The following is a 17,016-nucleotide window of genomic DNA, read 5'->3' as shown; positions in this document are numbered from 1 at the left end:
AGTTTTCAGCCAAATCACAAAAGGCGATCAAAAATTAATTTTGTGTGCTGTGATCATTGAAAATGTAAGTGATTTTGAGGCAGAGTGACATTAAAAAATGCCATTTATATGCTAATAATAAATGAGTTGAATTTTTTTCATTTTGATGCAAAATAAATTTTATTTTCATTTTAATGAACTGTAATGAATTATAAGCTCATTTTTTTTTTTAATCTTTAGGTAAAAGTTTGGGACAGACAGCAGAAGGTTGGCCGATGAGAGGCAGGAAGCCTCAGAGGGAGTAAAAATTGGGCGGATCCTGTCAGCTGGTACTGACGTCCTGAACTGGACGGAAACCTATGGAGTTGAGGTGGTTTTCTCTAGGTTTCTAGAAATTTCCAGAAGTTACATTCACCTCAGAGGTGGCTAACTACCTATCAGTGCCATATTAGAAAAAGCTACCTGTGAAATATACTCTATTCATCATCCTTTTTTTCTTACATGGAACAACATTCACATTCTAGAATTTAAAAGAAGAACACAGTCAGATAAGTGATTCTTGGCATGCACGTTGCTCTCTGAAGGATATTTTTCAATACTAATGTTTATTCTTTATCAAAATGTCTATGTCAGGCATTTTGCTAAGTGTTATTATATCCATTCTTTTATCTAATCTTCTTGACAGCCTTAAGAAGGTAGTATTATTACAACCCTCACTTTACAGATGAGAAACCTGGAAACCAGAGAGGGAAAGCAATTTACCCAAGATTTGACAGATTGTGACTTGCGGAGTTTAGATATGAACTCCTATCTGTCTACAAGTGTAGTGCCTCACATTTATTTTTGTGCAACATCGACGCCTTTTTAAAAAGAGAAAATGGAAAGATGCACACGTTCAGCCCAAACAAATGAATTGTGAATGGTGAAATTTCAGGCATCAGCGAGAAAAACATTTGTAGGGATGCCAGGAAGAGAAATATCAGGGAGCCTGAGGATGTCACTGTCCATTCTGCCTCCAAGATGCAGGTACCTGCTGAACACCTGGCCTGTGTCCTGGTTAGGGTTAAAGCCCAGTGAGTTATTTTATCAGTTCTGAAAAGGTAAGATGCTCAAGAGTTTCACACACGCATGTCAGGGCTTTGGTGGAAAATACCCAGGGCTCTGCTGGGCTGAGAGGCCATTCATTTTTACTGACGGTCTGACATTATTCTCTGATGTCTGACTTCTTTGAGTGAAGTGCCAAGTTTCCAAATTTCATTTCTTTGTTCCTCTCACTCCTTACTGTTAGATCTTGAATTGCCTTTGCCAGACTTGGTTGATGATGTTAATTCTCTTTAACCAGGGTCTCTTTAAATGGGACCTTGTGAGTTATGGAGCAGTAATTCACCCCTTTAGATCTAGTGGACCCAAGGCCACAGGCCAGCTCCTATTAAACAGAAAGGTCTGAATTATTATCCTATAATTCACCTCTTGGAAGTGTCTTAATTCAATTACACTGTGTCCCCGAATGACTATTAAAAGGAATAGTAAAAGGGTTCCAGATTTCTCTTGTTACAATCCAAAGTAATTTCCAGGGCCAAAGAATTCTTCCTTTAAGGTCATTAGAAAGAAAATTAAACAGAAAGATGAAAGAAAAGAGCTTCTCATCACTGGCAATGCTGCACTGTAGACAATCAATCATAATCTAGCCAGTGAGAACCCAGCAGAGATCACAGCAGTTAAGTATCTTCTTTGCGGCCAAATCCTTTTGATTTGTATCTTCCCTCCCCTTTTTTGAATTGTCCTACCAGTAAGTTTGAGTTAAAACCAGTGCTAAATTCTGCTGTAATCTGCCCTCTGATGACATAAGACTTTATATAATAAATACAGATGACTGAAACTTGGTGACATGACTAGCTTCAACTGAAGCAAACACAATCCAAGTTTTGCAAAAACCAAAGAACTTGAGGTGCCCTCATGTCTTAGTTTGGGTTCTCCCAAAGGCAGATCCCCAGAAAAGTATTCGTACATGCGTAGTTGATTTGAGAGGCAAAAGTGGGGAAAGCAGTAAGATTGAGAAGAGAAAGAAACCAATATAGGATATCAAGCAAGTTACTCCTGCAGGCAACCCTGGGTGATGATGTAGAACAGGTACCTAAGAGGCGTGAGGGAACTGGGGTATGTATACACCAACCTCCCTCAGACGTGGATTGAGAGCTGCTCCGGAAAGTGATGAATTAGCCAACTTTGTCCTTTACGTTGTCTTGCATCTCAAGAGTCTAGAATTCTCATGTGATCATCCCATGGACCACTCCACCTCCATGAATATGGTAGAAAACTGCAAAATGCCTTTCTAAAGTTCAGAAATACTCATCCTCAGTTCCAAATGACATCCATGGTCAGTAGAGGGTAATGGATAAAAGCTTACATAGACCTGGGCTCAAATACTGTCATGTAATCGTGAGCAGTTATTATTAGTCATGTGACCATGAGGAGTTACTTCTCTGAGACATGGGCTTTGCATCAGCAAAATGGAGACAGTATTTCCCAGAGTGTCATAAAAAGCACTGTGATCAGGCTTTTATGTGAGTGGGCAGCCTAGTACACAGGTGACCATTATAATGCTGACGAGGTTAATGAGGTTTTGCTTGAGGGGTAGGAAAACCATTTCTTTTTCCAAGTCTGGAATCCACCACCCCTTCCTTCTTAACTTGGTCCATTTTTAACATTCTGGACTGATTTACTCTCATATGCAGAAAGCAGACAGCTCCTAAGAATTTAAATGGAGATCACTGTCCGGTAACTCACAAGCCACATCTAAGCAGCATGAATGGTTTTAGAGAAATTCTGCAGGGTATCTTAAAACAAATACATTTATTTAAAACTTCAGATTTCTAGTTCTATTAAAATGTCAAAAGCTCTCGCTACACTGGACCCGATTGCCATCCTGCAGCATTGGCTGGACACGAGCGACAGATGCCCCTTCTAGCCTGGGTGAGCCCCCTCCAGGTTGTCCCAGTTCCCACCACTCTCTATTTTAGTGGCCTGCTTCCTGCCTTCCCATTACCTGCCTGGCTTCCATAGGCATCTTTGAGTTTGCAGCTTCTAGTTCATTGGACCAAAAACAGTTGCTCTAGACATACTCTTGCATAACAACAAAGGTTTATCCAAAATTATTTATCTTTCCTCTCATTTTAATGAGGAAAAGACTATTGAAATGTGATTCATACAATCTGCTATGAATACAGTTTGTGGAAGAGTGGATTTTGCTGCTGTTGCTGCTGCTGCTGCTTAAAACATATCAACGGAACTATTTAGGCTTCGGATAGGAAATTGTGCTCCACCAGCAAGATTTCAGCAACCAGGCTGGGCAGTCATTGGACTAAAGGGCTGAGTAGGCAAAACCTACCAACCTGAAGTGTGCAGCCCACAGAGATGAGATAAGGAAGGCACTGAGTTTAGTCTAATAGCCTTGTAAGTGGCTGATCTCCAGCTGCCTCTTGTAAACAGGGCATCTTTTGTACCTGGGGTGATTAGAGATGTAGACATAAGGGGCTGTGGGTGGTGATTACTTAATGAGGAGTGTTAGGCGTGTGGTGGAAAAATCACTTCTGCTGAAGCATAAAGGAAGTGGGCCGGCATTTGGGGGAGCCTGGCGGGAAGAGGGCCATCCTTGAGCTCCTGGCCCATCTGCTCCTTTTTAAAGATTTGCTGACCACACCAACAGATTCCATCCGTGGGCATGTTCTCCTTAGTGCAAGTTTTCCCAACCTCAGCATCGTTGACATTTGGGGCTGGGTGGTGCTCTGTGGTTGGGGGCTGTCCCACGCATGGCAGAATTTTAGCAGCATCCTTGGTTTCTATCTACCAGATGCCAGTAGCACACCTCTCCCCAGGTGTGAAACCACAAATGTCTCCAGACATTGCCAGCGTCGGCCAGTAAGCAAAATCACTTCCAGCAGTGAACCACTGGTTTTAGCTATGGAGTAGTTAATTTTTTTCCAAAACACTGGACTACCTTTTAAAATCAAGGAGTATCTTATAAATCAATAAAAAAAATGTTTTAAAAAATAAAAAAAATAAAATAAAATCAAGGAATATCACTTTAAATCCTGATTTCTGGTCTCTCTGTGTAAAGTTCAGATGAGTTGGCAACACTGGGTTCCTCTCATTCTCTGTCTGTCTTGGCCCCTGTGCCCCCTCTAACTGCATCTCCTGCTCCTACCAACTCCTCCTCTGTACGTGGTCCCCAAGTCATGATGGTTCGACTTGGAATTTTTCAACTTGGTGATGGTGTCAAAGTGACTGTTTCAGTAGAAACCGTACTTGGAATTTTGAATGCTGGTCTACTCCCAGGCTGGCGAGAGATGATACGGTCCTCTCTCACGAAGCTGGGTGGCCACGGCAGGTGCAGCTCCCGATCAGCCACGTGATCCCGAGGGTGAATAGCCCACACACTTACCATCATTCCATCCCCAGACAACCATTCTGTTTTTGACTCTCAGGACAGTATTCAATAAATTACATGAGATGTTCGACACTGTACTATAAAATGAGTTTTACGTTTTATGATTTTGCCTAACTGTAGGTTCATGCAGTAAGTGTTCTAAGCACGTTTTGGGTGGGCTAGGCTAAGCTATGATGTTTGGTAGGTTAGGCGTATTAAGCGCATTTTCAAATTTCAATCTTTTCAACTCATGATGGGTTTATTGGGATGTAACCCCCTCACACGTCAAGGCAGGTCTTACAGAGATATAGGTGCTGTGATAGAAGAAAGCAGGAGGGCTGTCCGGAGAAGGGGCTCCTGACCTTGTCTAAGAGGGGCAAGGATGTATCAATTTGCTAGGCTGGCACTAACAAAATACCACAGACCAAACGGTTGAAATTTATTTCCAGAGTCCAAGATCAAGATTCGAGCAGAGCTAGTTTCTTCTGAGGTCTCTCTCCTTGGTTTGCAGGTGGCCGCCTTCATGCTGGATGTTCACATGGTGGTCTCTCTTTCTGTGCATGTGTCTGGTGTCTCTCTCTCTCTCTCTTTAAAGATGTTTTTAAGTTGCTATCTTAATATTATCCACTGGAAGTTGCACGGGCTTTGGTTTTGTCTTTAATCAAGTGAAATTGCACCATAATTTTGTTTAGTCACTAGAATGTTCTTTAGCAAATCTTGTCAACAAGAGCCTTTTAAAGGGTTTTAATCAGTCTTAGTCAGTCTGGAACAAGGTAGAGGTACAATATTTGCTGCAAGACAAGTGGGATGCGAGATGCCCAGGACAGGAAGCCTGAGCATCCTGCATCCATTGCTCTGAGAGCTGTTTCTGCTCCACTTGCTTTTCTGCTGTTCAGACTTGCCAGTTTTCACATCCATCACCACATCCAACTTAGCTTACACATAAAGTCATTTCAGAGGGCCTTATGGCTTCTGTGTATGTGTATCAGTGGGGGCAGCAAGGCAGAATCTGCAAATGGGTATTGTTATCCATGCAGCAGGCAGACACGCTCTTTGGATTTAATCTTAAAAAGAAGCATCATCACTTATGTGTCTTTGTCTCCCAGAAGACACTATAGTCCTTGCAAATCCAATAAGGATTAGACACCTTGGAGCAGAGGGGAGAACCCAAAATGCCCTGCTGGAGGTAGAACATGAAGGTATCACCAGCCCTCTCTCCTGAGTTTGACGATTTCAGCCAGCCACTCACTTCTGCCTGTGTTGCGATGCTTTTGCCAGCAATAACAGAAATCCCAGCTCAGACCGGTTTAAGTGATAAGGAGCTTGTTTATCAAATTGTCACTCAGCTGTCCTACCAGAATCTTCAGCTGAGCACATCTAAATAAAGCTTGATGAGCGAGTCTGCTTTGTGTGAGATGGTAAAGAGTGTGGATTCTGGGGCCGGCCAGTGTGGGTGTGAAGTCCTGGCCCTACCATTCACCAGCTGTGTGACCTTGGGAGAGTCACTTAACCCTCTTTGCTTGAGCCTCCGTCTGTGAAATGGGGATCATGTTGGTCCTTCCTTCATAGGTTGCTGGGAGGATCATATGAATGTAACCGGCGTAGAATGGTGCTCGGTGCATAGTGAGCTCTAAATGCATTTGAGTCTTACTTGCCTCCCAAGAGCCACACCCAAACTGGGCCCTCCTCCTGGGTGTCCCATCTCAGAAAATGGGATCACTCTCCACGTAGACACTGAGACCAGACTGGACTAAATCCTCCAGTCTGAGAGATGTCCTTCTTTCTTATAATATTTACGAAAAATCCAAATTTAAATGGTTATTTGATTATTATTTGTTTAATGTGTGTCTCCCTCTCCTTGAGATCTAAGTGGAGATTTTGTGTTTCTTGTTCCTCAGTGACAGGCACACAGAATGAATGAATGAATGAATGAATGAATGAATGAATGAATGAAACAGTTGGAGGTCTCATGGACTGTTAAAAATCAGAAACCTTTAAGAAATTATGAAAATTGAAATCAATGATGAATTAGGGAGCAGGATACTGTGATTTATAATAAGAAATACATATTTGGTCTTCATCCCCGTTTCTGGCACAGAGCTCCTAAAACCCTAAGCGTGGAGCGCAATCAAGGTGTCTTTTGTTATGTGAATTGGGTGACTTTTGGAAAGTACCTTAGGATGGCAGCTGCTGGCCAGTGGAGCCAGACAAGTGGTGAGAGGGTCAGAACCCTAAGTCCCACCCACCCTGCCTGCCCGGGGAGGGGAGGGGGCTGAAGACTTGAGTCCGATCACCAATGGCCATTGAGTTAACCAATAGTTCCTGAGTAATTAAGGCTCCATAAAAACCCAAAAGGACAGGGTTCAAAGAGCTTCCAGGTTGGTGAACACAGAAGGTGCTAGAAGAGGGTGGAGAAATTCTGCTCGCTTTCTCCACGCCTTGCCCTGTGCGTCTCTGCCATCTGGCTGTTCCTGAGTTCTAGCCTTTCGTAATAAATGGCGATCTAGTGAGTAAAATAGTTCTCTGAGTTCTGTGAGTCATTCTAGCAAATTAAACAAAGCCAAGGAGGGAGTTGTTGGAACCCTCAGTCTAGAGCCAGTTGGGCAGAAGCACAGGGGGCAACCCCCCACTGGCGTCCGAAGGAGGGTTGGGGGGGGGCCGCCTTGTAGGGTCCAGTGAAGACGGTGTCAGAATTGAATTGAACTATAGGACACCCAGCTAGCGTCTGAGAATTGCCTGTCAATGTGGGACACACACACACACACACACACACACCACAGATCTCTTTCAGGGGGAAAAAAGTCATTCACTGCTTTGCTTGATGACAGAGTCAGGGAAGGGGGAAAGCGTTGTGTGGATGCAGCTAAGATTACCTTTGCTTAGACGGCTTGACTCTTTCTTTAGGATGTTGGGAAAACAATTTCCAAAAATGCCACTTGGAGCTGTCTGAGAGGTGGAGCTGGGAGAGTTTGGAGGAGAAGGGGAAAGTTTGCCCTAGAAGGTATTGCTTCAACTTTCCAAGTCCTCTGCTTTCACAAGCTCAGAGCTGTATTTCCAACTACCTTCTGGTGTCCAACCAAATGTCCTGCAGACTCTCAAGCCAAGTAAATCAAAAATGGAGTTCATCAGTTTTTCCTCCAAATCTCTCCCTGTGTTTGTGGCATTAACATCCATCTAATCACCCAACACTCATCAGGGAAGCCATCCTTGATTCCACCCTTCCTCTCAGCCTCCTCTTGCCCTCCTCTTGCCCTCACTGATATTAGATGAGAAATGAGATCAAGAGTTCTTCACAACAGATCCGGACAGGAGGTAGGCAGAGTTTGGCCTGAGAGAGGGTCCCATATTTGTGTTCCTTTCTCTGCCAGACAGGACACCCTATGCTCGTGGGCAGGGATCCAGTCAGCCGAGAGAGTCTGCATTATCATAAAAATGGGCACAGTGTTGAAGATGCCCTGGACCAATTCAGTTCCTTTGCACTTGCTTATGGAAATGAAGGCATTCCCGGTTCTAAACCATATTTCCTTTACCTTCCTCAAGGCAGGCTACAGAAAAAAAGACACCATCATTGAATCTTCTCTGTTTATCATTTCGTCCTCAGCATCACAGAGGGATCCCTGACTTGTGAAAAAGATAACCCACACCCACTTCATCCGTGCAAACACTGCAGGGATGACAAGGGCCAGCTTTCCTGGGTGGAGGACCAAACCCTCCATCACTCAGGAATCTGGTTATCCAGGGAGCCTCTTACGTTGTGCCCAGCTCATGATCATGGGCTCTAGACCAGCCTCTTGACCATGTTCCTGAAAATTCAAGCCCCTACTACTTCAGCTTCCCTTCCTCTCTTTGGCCCTAACACACTCATTTCTGCCCACACTGACCTTTATTTTTTTTTTCATTTCCTCCCACGTTGCTGTACTAACCACCCCACTGCTTTGAACCTTTGTACCATCTCTCCTCTACCTATGTGCTCACCTGGTCAGGGCCACTCTCCCTGCACTGAAGCAGGAAATCAGCAGAGAGGATAAGGCAGGGCAGGTCGGTGCAGGAGGCAGACAAAGAGGAAGGCACCATTCCCTAAACAGGGAGAACAGGGGATGATAAGAGCTACTCTTTCTGTTTCTTCTGCAGACACAGCGTTTCCTCTTGACTTGATACGTTCTTACTCAGACCTCAGAAGGAAACCACAGACTTACCCATCACCTCCAAAAGTTCCCTCTTACCTCTTTTACTTCTATTGATTTATTTATTTTAACATTTTTTTTCTTTTGTAGCAAGACCATATAATGTAAGGTCTCCATCTTCCTTTTCGCAAAATTTTAAGTGTACAGTGCAAGATCATTTCAGAACTAGCATATCTCAATGAAGTGAGGTTTGTTTTTTTTTTAAAGTAAGCACAGGAGAGGTATAATTTGAAATGGCCCAGTGGACCTCTATAAGGGCCTCCTTCCCAAAGACTGCTTCTTCCAAAGGCTGAGAGCCTGCGGCCTCTGCACTGGGACAAGGAGCTGTTGCCTGTGACTTCACATTTGCTTATAAAGCATGGGAAATATGTCTTTCATACAGAAGAAAAACAGCACCTGGGGTCACGCAGGGAGCTGGACTCTTTAAAACTCTGTCTGCATCAGCTTTCACACCATCAGTCGGCTAATTCTCCTGTCCTGCCTGTTTCTACCCCAGACCGGATTTAACCCAGTGGCCTCTCAATGCTGTGACCCACCATTGGGTCCTACACTCACATATTGAGGCGTAGAAGCTGGTTAGTTTCATATTCAGCCCAGACTCAGCACCCGGTTTCTTACCAACCCCCGACCCCCCCCCTCCAAAGCTCCACCTTGTCCTTTGGTCAAGCTTTTGTTTACCTGCATCCCCACTTTATGCCTTGATTGGGTTCTAGGTAACTTTGAAGTGAGGAATTGAGTGTTATTTATCTGTATCTTCTCTCCCCTGCATACACACAACGATTCCCACCAAAATATAATTACTATTTTGCACAATACAGTGAAGTCCTAATGCCACTGCTTAAAACTGAGTGACCTTGAACAAGTTCATCTGAACTTTCACTGTCTGCCCTCTGGAGAGGGGTGATTATGGACCATCTCCTAGGACCGTAGTGAGGGGGAGATGCGATGTGTAAAGGGGTCATGGTAAGAGTGCAGTATGAGCTACTATTATTGGTGCTCAGTCAGCATGTTTATCAAATGGAATAATTAACAGACCTCCCTTCCGTGGGCTCTGTTTGGCAGTAAACGTATACATGTCGGGACTAGGATGGGGAAGGAGGAAGGGGAAGGCAGATGGGAGCCCCCAGGTCTCCTTTCCCCAAGCCTATTAAGAAGAAAAATTGTCATCTTGAGTTTGGGGTGTAGAATGAGAGCCGTGAGCAGAAAGATGAACGGAGACTTGCCAGTCTTCTCCGAAATCTAGGGCATTCGCTGATTTTCCTTTTAGACTAAAATAGGTCAGCTAAGTGAAGTTGTGTGATCAATCAAAGACACTTTTCTGTACACTTCTGAGTTGTGAGTGTGTGTGAGAGAGGAAGAAAGAAAGGGAGAGACCCAGCTGGGGAGCTGTGAAGGGACGGGTTTCCCTCTGCCCGTGTCCTTATAATGAGACTCTCCTTGTGGGATTTCATACTGGTCCAGAAGAGATAATAGTAATGATGGTGGCGTTGGTAGTAGCACCAATGATAATATTTTTCTACTTTCTTCTTCCGGCTTTATTCTCTCATTCATAAGTTTTTAGCATCTAAGACCACCTTAGGAATCCTTGGAAAACCTTTTTCTCCATAATTTAGCATATAACAGGGGCTCAACAAAATTAAAATGTATATTTGTAAACTCTCACTTCAACTGAGCACAACATTAAGGAAACAAAGAAATGCTGCTTCATTGTATCTAGGTACCTGGGTTTAGCTTTAAAAAAAGCTGGGGCTGGTTACCAAAAGTTTCTTCCATGGGTGGGTAACTTACTTGCAAGTCTGCCTTAAACACAGTATTGTCTCATCATCTTCTAAAGGGTGGCAATGACCTTGGCAAAAGTATAATGTGTTAGAGCAGATCAAACCCTAGAAAGACCGAAGTGCCGAGTTCTTGAGCTTGCAACCCTCCCTGGCAGCCAGCCGCCAACTCTAGTCAAGCGGATCCACTCTTGCAAGACAATAAAACACTTTGAAAAACTGCCCACCATTCAACAGTGATCCCGAATCATTTTCTTTTCCCGCTGATTCCTTGTTCAAACTTCTGGGGAAGCTAATCTGAAAGAAGGTCAGTGTTGTAAAAGGGAGTCTTGTATTTCCTGCTTTAGGCTCTTTGACAACAATAAAGAGCGTCAGGAGGGTTTCAGCTGTTTCCTTTCCACCAAAATCGCTTTCAGCATGAAAACCACGTGTGACCTCAGACCCACACCTATTTATGTCTGTCTCTCCCCTATGTCACTGTGAGAATAGGGCCAGACGGACAGGTTCCATGGCAGGGCACCGCTGTTTCAGTGGAGATCACAGTGGTGTTTCCTGAGTGTACCTAACCCTTACCATCAGCAACCCCGCGGAGCTGACTATTCCCCACGGACGCGGGTGGCAGAGTGTGAGCTGACCTTGAGGCTGGGGAAGCCTTGTGTTTAAAGCCAGTTGTTTTTTTTTTTTTTCCTCCAACTGGAATTCAAGGAGAGGTTGCTGGAAGGAGTGAGGGATGTAGGATTCTTTAGTAATACCTTAATCAAGATCAAGTTCAGAGCCTTTGGTTGGGTCTCAGGAGCTCTGCCTGTCTGTCTCGGTCAGAAGTCTTTGCACCGAAGGCTTCTGACTTCCCGGTGGGAGCAGGCAGCACAGGACAGCGCACACCTGAGTCCAGAGCCGCTCCTCCGATCGGAGCCCACCTCAGCTATTCCGCTACCTGGAACCTTCTGTATCTCTGACAGCCTGAGCTCTGAACCCAGGGAACCGTGGGGCAGGTCTGAGCTGACTTCTCTGAGCTACTTCTCTCGCCTGCATCACAGCAGTCCCTGCTCGACTCTTGAACAATCCATCGGAGTTCGACCTCTGTGATGCGCCGACTATTTATGTTTCTTCTGTATCCATTCATATTCTTCCTCCCAGCTAGACTCTTGGTCCAGGCTCTTTCTGTTCACCTCTGTCCCATTCAGCCTGCATCCTGATGGCTCAGGACCCATAAATTCATCACTTCTGATCAGCAACAGTGAGTGCCAGGAGATGGAAAGTTCTTGAACTGTCTGGGGGGAAATTCTATTTCAGGCTCAACCATCAGTCAAATGGGAGTCTACAAGCAAGGTATTTTTAGACATGGAAGGATCAAAAATATTTGTCTCTCATGCACTCTTTTTTGGGACGCTGCTGAATGGATAAACTCCACCTAAAGGAGCGAGTAAATAAAGGAACGGGAAGAAACAGGATCTGAGGAATCCAACATGGCAGACGAGGGACAGTAAGTCCCAGAACAGTACTGAGCTAAGGACTTAAAGACTCAGCCATCCAATAAGGGTGGTCAGGGACATGTCGTCAGGGAAGGGGAAAAGGACAGAAGCTACAGAGCACCCGGGACTGTGTCCCTACATTTGGAAAACTGTCAACTGGTATTAACATAGTTGGGGAATTCAGAAGAAAAGGAATACATACAGAGGGAACTAAACACATATCAGCCGTAAACAATATTTACACAGTCATAATAATGTAAACATTATTATTGATTTAACCAAACATTTTGATATAATTAAACTGAAACATGGTAAATTGAGACAATGAAGGGTGGGAAGAGAAAGTGGCGAAGCTGATTAGAGGACTAAATCCTCAACCGTCACAACCAGAAGTCGATAAGGAATTCCTAAAACTCATGATTCCAGTAATAGAGGCTTAAGTACATGATATAGACACATGGGAGAAATACCCAAAGAAATAGCTGAAAAAGAATGAACAGCAATTTCTGTGGGGCTAGACTTGATCTATTTCATTCTAGGCATTTTAAGATTTTTTTGATTTTTAACCACATACATGTATTCCTTTAATAAAAATGAAAAAAAATGAAAATGTAATGTTTTTTGTTGAAGCCAAAAAATACAGAAAAACATAAAGAAGGGAATACAAAGCACTAACAATCTCACAGTATTGAGACAACCACTACTCACGTTTCTGAATTCCCTTATAATCTTATTATGTACATTTTTAAAGAATTGATGTTTATACAAGACCACGGTTTACTTATTTTACATATTTCATCTATTATTATATTATGAGAATGTTCTCAAGTCATTAAAACATTATTTTAACATCTGCATTATAGTCCATTAAGTAGATTTACAATAATTTACCCAATCAGTCCCTTATTATTAGACATTTAGGTTCTGCTCAATTTTTCACTTTAATTTTTTTAAAAGTGCCACAGTGAACATCTTGGTACATAAACCTCTTTCCTCATCGCTGATTATTTCCTTGGAAGTGAAATTACTGGATCAACAATGAGAAAAACAGAAATATTTAATGAGCAAAAAGCAGCGAAATTGTTCTATGAACTTTAAAAAAAAACCCTGCATAATTGTTATAGATTTTTTAAACACTACATTTAAAACATTTTCCTGAAGATGTTCACACCCGAGGGCAAGTCACATCTGCCAACTTTTAGGTGAAATGACGAGACTGCAGTTGGGAAGGAATGCTTATTTAGGCAATGACTTCTGTGCTGAGAGATTACTGAGATGAGTTAGCATCATAAAATGATGTGCCCTGGAGCGCCCCCAGCTTCTTTTCTCCTTTTCTCCCCAGAGAAGATCACAGACTTGTCCAAATTCAGTGGCAGAGCTGGGACTGGAACCTTGGATTTCGTCCTGACTCCTGGTCTCACGCACACCATAGCATCACTTGATTTGAATAGATGAGTAAACACATAACTCTTTTCCTATCTTGACGGATCATTGACATTTCAAGAAGAACTGATATAACAGACATTTCACAGTCAGCCAGAGACTTTCCCGAAACCTTGACTAATAAGTACAAGACTTTCTGAAAGGAAAAGTGAGTCATTCAATCTATGACTTCGTCAAACGCAAGAAAAGAAAGAACTTAACCCTTATTTAGATTGTAGCATAGAAGGTCAATTCAAGTAATTTGAGGCTTAAATATAGAAGAGAGAAAACTACATGTTTCTTGGGCGACTTTTGTTTACATAATGACCTCAGATTCTTCTTTTTATTTATACAAATATTTTGCGGTAGGTGATATTGTATTTCCCCAAGTTTCCCTTCTTTCTTGAAGTGGATCATTACCAACGGAGTATACTCTCTAGCCCCAGTGATGCTGAGCCAGTAATATGACTGGCTTTGGCCAATGGAATATGGGAAAATGTGTGTGAGTTTAGAGCCTGGGACTTAGAGGCATCCTGTGTTTCTGCTCACCCTTCTTGCACTGCTATCATCATCCACGAAAGGGCATATCCCAGGTGGTACACGTAGAGCACGTCTAAACTCAATTTGCATCCTGAAGTAGAGCTATCTCAGCCAAGCCACAGACCAATGAGCAAAAAAATAAACAAATATGTGTATGTATATAATAAAACAATATATAATTTTAAAATATTATTGTAAACCAATGAAATTCTGAGGCTGTTTGTCACACAGCATTGATGCAACAATAACTGACCAATACATGCAGATTACATTTTTAGATCTTCCCACATTCTGTGTGTCATCCTCAGAAAGTGCTACACAAAGAAGTAATAGTGGTTTCCTAAATTATAAGCCATATTATAATTAATAAAGCTCTTTATAACATGTTGTATTATTTAATTCTCACCACAGACAATGAAGTTGAGAGGTAATATGACTCGTATAAGGTCACACATTGACTAAGAGACAAGGCTGGGGATTGAACTCAAGTGGAATTGATTAAGAAAACCTCCCCCCACACACATACACATACAGAACTACCACAAAGCGGTACAAATGGCCCAATGAAATTAAGTTGCTAAGATGCGGACAGCAAATACCCTCCAGGAGATTATTGCCAGGTGGAACGGAAAACAAGCAGAATGGCATGATATGGTTAGAGAACTGGATGTCCATTGGTAGCCATTTCTTACTTGCCCCTATGCTCAGGGAGCAATCTGACACGCCAGTGTTATTTGAAAAGCAAACCTTGCATTTCCTAGGGAAATTCTTCCCTCATGACATCCCGGGGACCGCTCTGTGGCCACATAAAATGTCGCCGTAAACAACTCAATATATATTTCAAACGTTAATTGTCTTCCCAGACCTTGGAATTTCTCACTGAGCTCACTCACAAGTTTTATTGAGGGCATAAAATTTGCTGTGTTGACATACCCTTTAAAGCGCTGAATTCATCAAGGCCAAACCAAGCCCAGACGACATTACAGAGTGTGAGTCATGTTTTTTTATTGAAAAATTCTGTTTCACGCCTCTCTTTTACATCACAACCCAAATTAAGCCACTAGGGGGGAAAATTGTCAATACTTTTAAAAAGAAATGTAATCATCCCTTTGCAGGCACATTCTTGCAGAACTGGCATGAAGCCACGTTATCTGTTCCAAAGAAGCCTGGCTCTCAGCAACCAAAGTGATAAGAGTTTGTGTTTGAAATGTCTCAGTGTGGCAACCCAGAGTCAGAAAGGCCCCTTGAATTCCTTTCCAGATACACGCTACTATACATAATATAGATAAACAACGAAGTCCTACTGTGTAGCACAGGGAACTCTATTCAAGATCTTGTAGTAACCTATAATGAAAAAGAATATGAAAAGGAATATAAGTGTATATGTATGACTGAGATATTATGCTGCACACCAGAAATTGACACACTGTAAACTGACTATATTTCATTAAAAAAAATAAGCCATAAAAAAAAATTTTAAAGAAAGGCCCTTTGAGGGTCTCTGATAAAATGATGAGCTTAAAGAGTTTTGCTCTGGGACCTTCTGATTTGTTTGAAGAGAAGTTTATTGTTACATGAGTCCCTAAACTGATAATTGCTCAAAAATCTGTCTCTGCAAGGCTTTGCTTGCAACTCACATATCAACATGCCTGGTGAAGAAAGTATCTGAAAATATGAACAACTCCAAAAGAGAGAAGAGAGCCCAGCCTTTTGGGGAGGGCTTAGCAGAGTGAACAGGGAGATGGAAAAGGGCACAGGATGCCCCGAGAATGTGTACAAATGGTCCAGCAAAATTAGCCTGTAAGATGTTGACAACAAATGACGTTCAAGGGGTTAAAAACACCCACAAAAAGTACAGAGAGGGATCCAGCTCCCCGGGGCAGTACTCAGAAGTCACACTCCCTCACTTACTGAAACACAAAAGTTTACTAAGAGCTTTAAGGTCAGGCTGCCTGGGTTCAAATCCCGGCTCCTCCACTTACATGTGGCATCACTTTAGGCAACTGAACTGTTTTCTGTCTTGGCTTTGCATCTGCAGAGTGATGCTCTAATACTTTTTCTCATAGGGTTGTTACAAAGGTAAAGGGAGTTACTGGGTGTACAGCCTTCTCAATTCTCAGCATGTTGATGATGATAACAAGGTACTGGAAGTAAGGAAAAAAGAACACATTCAAGGTTACTCGTGAAGCTTACATTCTAGTAATGTAAACTATACCCTAAGTAGACAATTACAATCCAGTGTGCAAATGCTTGAAAGGCCATCAGAGGGGCTCCTGGGGATGGCTGTTTAGTCTGATGAAGAAGATTTGCCTGGATACTGTGGTATCTTCCCCACTCATCAGTAGACACAGGCAAACCCAGACTGACCCCACAGATGACCACACCTGTTTGGCCCTATTTATTACCTGTGGCTTCATAACAAATTATCCAAAATCCGGTGGCTTAAGACAAAAAATACTTACCATCTCACAGTTTCTGTTGCTCAGAAGCCTGAGTGCAGCTTGGCCGAGGGCCTCTGGCTCAAACTGTCGGTCAGGGCTGCAATTTCGCTTGAAGACCCAAGGTGGGGACTCCATGTCCAAGGCCACTCAGATGGATTTGCAGGTCACAGCCCATAGTCCTTGCCTTGTGGGTCTTTACATAGAGCTGCCTCCTGAGATGGAAGCTGGCTTTACCCGGAGTGAATCATGAGAGAGAGAGAGAGAGCAAGAGAGAAACCAGAGTCATTTTATAAACTAAACTTGGAAGTGACACCCCATCACTTCTACCATACTCTGTTTGTTAGAAGAAAGTCAGTGTGTCCAGCGAACCCTCAAGGGGTGGGGATTACACAAAGATATGCATACCAAGATGCAGGGATCACTGGGGACCCTCTTACAGGCTGTCTTCCATACTCTGTTGGAGCATCTCATGCTATTTGGAAGGAATTTGGCGAAAGCACAAGAAGAAAGGAAAGTTAGAAATTCTTCTGGCCACTGTCCTTGCCACAAACCACCACACTAAAATCAAAAAGAGGGAGAAAAGCCAATCAATCTATTAATTGTGTTGACTTAAATGCCACCTGTTCAAAGAAGCCTTCTTTGCCACCATGTTGGTGTGGTCCCTCCTCCCATTGCTCATTATCCCATCATCTTGTTTGAATTTCATGGCTATATGATAAATTCTTATTTATTCGCCTATTTACAATCTTTTCCCAGCTGCTCTATTGCAACCTCCAT

At 42.9% G+C, this 17,016-nt stretch overlaps 1 long non-coding RNA gene across 1 annotated transcript; it reads right to left on the bottom strand.

Annotated features, from left to right (window-relative positions):
* Window positions 1–14,786: 14,786 nt before the first annotated feature.
* On the bottom strand, window positions 14,787–16,663 carry LOC116657424. The gene is made up of 4 exons (XR_004312503.1): window positions 16,645–16,663; window positions 16,261–16,467; window positions 15,781–15,942; window positions 14,787–15,142 (listed from the first exon to the last, which is right to left on the bottom strand). It is a non-coding gene; the product is annotated as an uncharacterized LOC116657424 (long non-coding RNA).
* Between the last annotated feature and the right edge of the window lie 353 nt (window positions 16,664–17,016).

This window comes from Camelus ferus, chromosome 18, assembly GCF_009834535.1.
Source record: "Camelus ferus isolate YT-003-E chromosome 18, BCGSAC_Cfer_1.0, whole genome shotgun sequence".
Classification (NCBI taxonomy): domain Eukaryota; kingdom Metazoa; phylum Chordata; class Mammalia; order Artiodactyla; family Camelidae; genus Camelus; species Camelus ferus.
This window is presented reverse-complemented; position numbering and strand designations above follow the sequence as displayed.